The sequence below is a fragment of the Geospiza fortis genome, unplaced genomic scaffold, assembly GCF_000277835.1.
Source record: "Geospiza fortis unplaced genomic scaffold, GeoFor_1.0 scaffold166, whole genome shotgun sequence".
Taxonomy (NCBI): Eukaryota; Metazoa; Chordata; class Aves; order Passeriformes; family Thraupidae; genus Geospiza; species Geospiza fortis.
In genome coordinates, this window is record NW_005054310.1 from 3,266,911 (window position 1) to 3,273,750 (window position 6,840).

Genomic DNA, 6,840 nt, shown 5'->3' on the forward strand with positions numbered 1-6,840 from the left:
AGAGAAGGAGGGTGCCCCAGGAGCACACTCTTACACTCTGGGTAGGTTGGGACCTGCATTTCTATCCAGTTGCAACTTCTGAGCTATTGCTGCCTGGCTCCATTTATTTTGTGAAGCGTGGAAATTAGTGCTTAGTTCTTCTCCTACACATTAGACTTGGAAATACACATGTAAGCTGCCTTCAAGGGAATAAAATGTGTAACGTTATCCATAGAGGTGTAGTTAACTGCTTTGGCAGAGATACGGGGTATTGAATTGCTTTATGCTAATATTATCTCGGTAGTTAAGCTTGTGTTATCTTGGTGTTGTGTGTGATTTTAAATATGAAAGTTATAAAATGCTGTTAACTGATAATTCTTGTCAGTTTGGGGGACAATATTGGAATGTTGTAATCCTGTGAAAGGCAAGGATGTAGGTTTTTTACTTTAAAAAAAGAATTACATTCCCTCTTGGAACTATTCTTTGCCTTATTTATCATCAAAATAGCAGCTGAGTTTGTTTGAGCTTACAAATATTGCATCCTTCCTTCCCAGCATTTGTGTCTGTCCTTTGCATTCCTGAACTATGTGATGGTTCTAGCCCCTTAACTACCTCCTTTACCTGGCTGATTATTGAGGGGCTGGATAGAGGATGTTGGGGAGGCAGGATTCAAATTTCCTATCACACAGTCCTATGGGATTGCACAGCTGAGAGGATTGTATTCACTTTAAATCAGGTGCTCAAGCTATCTGATGGCCCCATTAAACCATTTTAGGGGAAAGAGAATTCCCAGTACTCGAGTAGACTGGGTGGAAGAGCCGGAGCAGGTTCCTTGTCCATTAAATATTTGTTTAGCCTTGAACAGAATAATGCTTTGCTTAGGATGTAATTTTTTTCTCTCTTTGTTTTCTTCTCCGAAGCATTTCAAAGAACTTCCAAGGAAGTGTCAAGACTGTTTTCCTTTCTGTGCTTACCACCGCTCCCTGGTTGTCAAGGAACAGAACCCTTGATCCCAACCGTGACACGTTCTCAATTGATGGAAGCAGAAAAAATAGAATCTTTTATATTGGTCCCTGAAGCAGAACATTAAAAGTACCCTCATAATATGTGAGTCTTGCTATAAAAAGTCTTGGTGTCTCCTTGCAGTACTGGGAGCAAAAAGCATTCTGCTCTTCAGAAATGGGATAGTTTGGTGAACAAATATGTTTCATTTCTGTTCTTGAGGGCTGGCTCTAATGTTTGAAAGGCTTGACTTCTATTTTCATCTCTGTCAAAAATAATTTTTATATAAGTTGCTTGTTTGTTGCAAATAATGTGAGCAGTGGCCTGACTTACATTAGGTAGTGATATTGACCTGATTTCTGAGGGCTGTGAATTGCAGATAAGTTGTCACTTGATGATGCTTGTGATTCGTCCACAGCTGTTTGTTGTGGCAGGCCAGGTGCTTCTCATTGCCCAAAGAAATGTCACACAGGAGCTTATAATTTGTTACATAGAAATGGGTAGGTAAACAAGAGCTTTATTGCTAGGTCACTAGCCAAGTCTGCAATGCAATAGTACTGTACAATTCCCGTGGATATATTGTTTAAGTATTATTGGTTCATCCTATTAAACTAAAAGCTATGTAAGATTGGTGTAGCAGTTCCAAATCAAAGTTGATCAGCAGTTACTCAGTAGCTTCAGAAGACAAGCTTGGATGCTTGGTGCTAAAAGCACTAGTTCTTGTTAAGCCTATATGAAGTCTATGTGTAATATTTTTCTCCTGTATTTAAAAAAACACCACAGAACAACAGTGAAAAACCTCCCAAAAAAACTTCAGCTTTCCTCTCTAGAATCCTCAAAAAAACCTTACAAACCATCAACAAACACAAATAAAAAACCAACCCTGCCGAAAAACCTATGAAAGATCCTGAATTGTGATCAGGTAGAGCAGCACTGACATCTAAAAAGCAAAGTTGGGTTCATCAGCTTGTTTTACTTTAGTGTTAGAGTGAAAACCAAACTTGGCACAACCAATGGAAATCTAAATTAGACTTTCTAAAGCTTTTTAATAAACCATGATGTGTAAACCAGATACTATTGCTGCCTGTTTGAACCTGCTCCTGCTTTAAGTTAGGATTTCTAGGGTTTTTCCTATTGCAATAGGCTACTCTGACCTTTTGTTCTGAAATTCTTGTACAGATATCCTGTATCTTGAACTTGTATAAACTACCTTTTAGCACTTGCCAAAAGAAATTGAAATAAAGGCCATTTATTATGTCATCAACTCTGTTTCATTATGAAGAAGAGACACTGCTGCTAAAATAAGAAAATTAAATTGTACATGGGACTAAACATAAGGTTCCTGTTTGAAATATCTGCATTTAAGCCTGCCGAAAGCCCATTTTTTTAGAAACTTCCCCCACAACATAACTGTATTACAGCCAACACAGCTCAACTGAAACTTGTTTGTTTGGGTTAAGACTTCTTTCATATTTTTATTCTTGGAACTTGAACTGATTTTTCTGTTTTATTTATTTCAGGTTAGAGCATAAATTATGATTGTAGTTACTCTCTTAACTGAGTTCCTGTAAAGTGTATTCATGATGCTCATTTTAGAGGTAATCTCAGTTCTTGCTTTGCTGAAACAGCCATTGGTGTTTCAGCAAAGTGGTTCTGTACTGGTAGGTCTTTGGAAGATCTGACATTTAAGGTGTCCTTTCAGTAACTAAAAGATTTTAAAAGAGGCCCTAAGGTCTCTTTCACTCTGGAAAATAGGTTGGGCATTCCTTTCAGTTCTCGATGGTGGCAAAACACATAGTGCGAATGAAGGACTAAAAACCTAGTAGAATTGCCATTAGAAAATTGGTCTTTGCACTGGCTCAGTTTTGGAAGTAAATTATTCATTTGATGGAAAATCTTATGGATTCATTTAGGAAGTTAGCTGCAATAGCACCCGATGTGACAGTGAGCTGTCTGTGTGTTGGTGCCTCTTTGTCCAAGTAAAATCACTGCAGCTTCTGAGATACAGAAACTTTATGGTAGTTTAAGCTCACATTTTTACTTCATTTGCAATAGGTGAAAAGCACTCACTCACCTGGTCACATATGGCTTATCTAGCAGTTAATAATTCATTGATCTGTAATAGTATGATTATTGCAGTTGTTTATAAATACTCTGAGAATAGCTTTCTGGAACTTCATTCCTTATGGAGTGGATGTATTCTTGACCTGCAGATGAGACTTTAAATATTTCTGTATCTATGATTCGTTATAACTAAAATGTTTAGATACATCATTTGATGTACTAAAGTAGATTTTTAAGATCCTCTTATTGAGGCTTTTTCAGCACAATGAATTAATTCTTATATTTACAAAATGTCTTTCATAGTCTTGTGTTTTGTTTTGGAAAATTCCATGCAGAAGAAATCCAGGTCTGTTTGCTCTCACAGGAGGGCAACTGATTCCATTTTGGCATCAGCATCAGAAGGATTTGTTCTGCCACCTATCCATTTTGTCTGTGGAAACATCTCTGCTGACTCATCTTACTTTTTCATTTCAGAAAAACCTCTAACAACAACGTTGCTTTTCCTTTTGCCTTGGCATGATTCCCTTCATTTCCTGAAGTAGCTTGCAGTTGATGTTGGGGGAGTCTGTGGCTGTAACACAGTGCATGCTTACCCAGGCTGTTTTGTTTTGGTTGGAGTGGAGGTGAGTGAAGAGGTGTCCCTCAGCTGTTCCTCACCCCTGTGGTGCCAGGCCTACAGAAGTCCCATGACCTAGCTCAGTTTAAATGATTCTCATTTTGTGGGTGTCTAAAATAATTTGCAGTAGTGGGGATCCCTCTTGACAGAAGAGGGTTAGGGAGCACCTGCACAGACAGGTCCACAGGCAGTTCAGAAAAACCTCAGCCACAGTGGGGAAAGAGGTGGGAAGGACCAGATGTGGAGGACTGGTAATCTCCTAATCCCTTCCTGCTGTCTCTAGCAGAGTGTGTCCCTCTGCCCCTTTAAACAGCTGCCAAAATGGGGGATGAGAAAAACAGAGTACCGTGTGAGAGATTATTATTAGTAACTTTACAGATGTGGGAGAAAATCAGAGGGTGGAGTTCTGAAAGGAATATGGTTTGCCATACCTCTAACCACTTAGTTTTAGTCCATGCTTTTTTCTTCAAAATCAAGACTGTCATTGGCCAATTTAACCTTGTATGGTTGTGTATGATGCCCACTTAGTTATTTTGCTGGTTAGTACTGTAATAATGTTAGATTTGGCGTTGTAAGGTTTGAATAAATCTTCTTTGCCTACTTCCCAATGAAACAAACAAAAAATATCATCTGAGTATTTTATAAAACTTCACAGGTTCTCTCTTAAATGAACAAAATCAGTGGTTTATTGCCTCTCTTATTTTTATGCTCCAAAGTTAGACTGAGCCCTAGGTAAAAATGGCTCATGGAGGTGAAGTGCATAATGCTGCAGGTAACTAGGACACCTTTAAGTGAAGAAATAGACATTTTTACCATTAAGACCGACAACTAATTTGAGTTGGAAACAGTCTTGCAGATTACGTATCATGAAGACCTGGATAAGTTTGGGAGCTTTGAAGCGTATTTCAGTGGCCAAGGGCTCCAGAACCCTAGGAACTCGAGCTTTTAGAGAGAATGTTGGGCTTTAGTACCTGGATGTGACTCTTACCATATTTCTGTACGCCTTCATTTTTTTCAGGACAAGTTTGTTTGTGGAACCCAGTTTAAGGTAGTAATTATTGAAGTTGCAGTGGGTATTCAGAAGTTTGTTACGCTTTTCTTGGCCTTTGTTGCCATCTAACTATCTCAAAAGATAGCTGAGGTATCTGGACTGTGCCAGTTTTTTTCCAGATGAGAGATGTTTTCAAGTCCTGTTCTTAAACATTTCAGCTTTCATGGGTTTTTTTGGTATTTGATATTTTTTCCCTTCTGAAAACAGCAATTCAGAAGCAGAGGAAACAGCTTGCTCTGCATGTGGACTGTTTATTCAGGAAATGAGAAGGCAGGTGATGAAACTCAGGGTGGAAGGAAGTGTTTCATAAGGGTAGATTTGGTGGGTGATAGCATTAAGTGATCACAGTGTACTTGGGGAACTTGAGGCAGTTGATTCTGCTGTGTTTATATTTGTTGCAGACTTCTGAGCATTCAAACATTGCAATTCAGAGTTAGTGTAACTATGCAGTTTGCCAAATATGACTTCTATATAATTACTGGTTTTGTCAAGCTCTCCTGTTTGGACCGACTTCACAGTAGTAGGAATTGAACCTAGAGATTTTCTCAGCTCTCAGATTTCTCTTTTAGAATTGCAGAATACAACCGGTTCCTAATTCTTCCTAGTTCTTGTTAGTTAAGAATGTTAGTTTGAGAGTCAAGAAAAACTTACTATTTCTTTGTTTACCAGTTCTTTTACTGGTTTTTTTGACCCTGTTGCCTCTCCTCCATTTTTACTAGTAACTTTGCTTCAGTTCCTGCTTTCTTGGAACTGATCTCAACAAACACAGGGTACTTGGCATGCAGTGGCACTGTGTCATGTGCACGAAGCTGGCCTGATCTGTAGCTTGATAATGAAGTGTACTTGATGTGCAGACTTGTTAGCTGAGACAGATGATCTGTGGCCTTGTGCTACAGCCAGAAGGCTTCTCTTCCTTGGGTGCGCGGTATTCAAAGAGCCTTGAGAGTAAGACATGCTACCTCTATTACCTTCTGTGCTACTGCTGCTCCCCTGCTGCCTGGAGCAAAGTGAAAGTGCCTTCAGCAGTCATAGGACAGCTTGAAAGACAATTAGATTTTTTTGAGAGCCTTGGTTTGATCACCCTAGTTAGATTTAGGGTACAGATTTCCTTTAATCTTTTGAAACTGATTCTACACCTCTTAGGAGTTATAGGTAGCTAAAACTGTTATAGTTAGCTCTTAATATCTAGGAAACTTGTTCTTTTTGTTTTAGCACTTAGATACCTGTGTTAAGAATGTTACCTGAAGCTTCCTTGTGGACCTTATAGAGCTGCTTACCCAGACTTCACCTGGTTATTCTGACAGATAGCTGAACATGAGTCAGTGACATTCCCTTGCCATAAAGAAGATGCATGGTGCTCCTGAATGCTTTAGAAAAAGCATTGCCAGCAGGTTGAGAATAGTCATCCTTCCTCTCTACTCAGCACTGTTGAGTTCACATCTGGGCTGCTGGGTACAGTTCAGGGCTCCTGAGAACAGCGGGGATGTGGATGTACTGGAGAGATCCAGTGAAGGGGTGTGAAAGTGATCAAAGGCCTGGATCATCTCTTGTGTGAGGAAAGGCTGGAAGAGCTGGGTCTGGGTGAACTCATCAATGTGTATAAATACCTGAAGGGAGGGTATAAAAGTGACAGAAGTTTCCAGTGGTGCTCAGTGATGATGCAAGAGGCAGTGGGCACAAACAGAAACGCAGAGTTCCATCCCAGCATCAGGAACACTTAACTTTGAAAGGCGACCAAGTACTGGCACAGGTTGGCCAGGGTGTTTGTGTAGTCCTCATCATTGGAGATATTCAAAAGCTGTCTAGACATCCTTCTGCAAAGGGTGGCTTGGGTAAGATGACCTTCAGAGGTCTTCTCCTACCTGTACCATTCTCTGATTCCCTGTGGAATAGCATTTCTTTGGTGTTGTTGTTACTCTGCTTTCTAGCAAGGACCTAGGTGAATTTTTTATCCTTCTTGACATCAATGCAAACAACTAGTTTTCTTTTCTGCTAGTGTGCCTTGCCTTTGCTTGCTGCCACATTAATCTTTAAAGTCAATGTATTGTTATGTTTGTGTAATCTTAAAAAAAATTACAGTATATTCTTATGTGATACTCATCTCAGGCAATTTAAATGCTTCTACTCC

At 39.5% G+C, this 6,840-nt stretch overlaps 1 protein-coding gene across 3 annotated transcripts in view; it reads left to right on the forward strand.

The window, feature by feature from the left end:
* The first annotated feature begins 960 nt into the window (after positions 1–960).
* Positions 961–6,840, forward strand: part of OSBPL8 (oxysterol binding protein like 8) — a 65,619-nt gene continuing 59,739 nt past the window's right edge. For 2 of the 3 annotated variants that reach the window (XM_005419207.3, XM_031055546.1), the window contains exon 1: positions 961–1,086. The gene's annotated coding sequence lies outside the window, so the exon portion shown is untranslated. Of the gene's footprint in view, positions 1,087–3,622; positions 3,669–6,840 lie in introns of those variants that run through there. The other variant, XM_031055545.1, reaches the window with a different exon arrangement.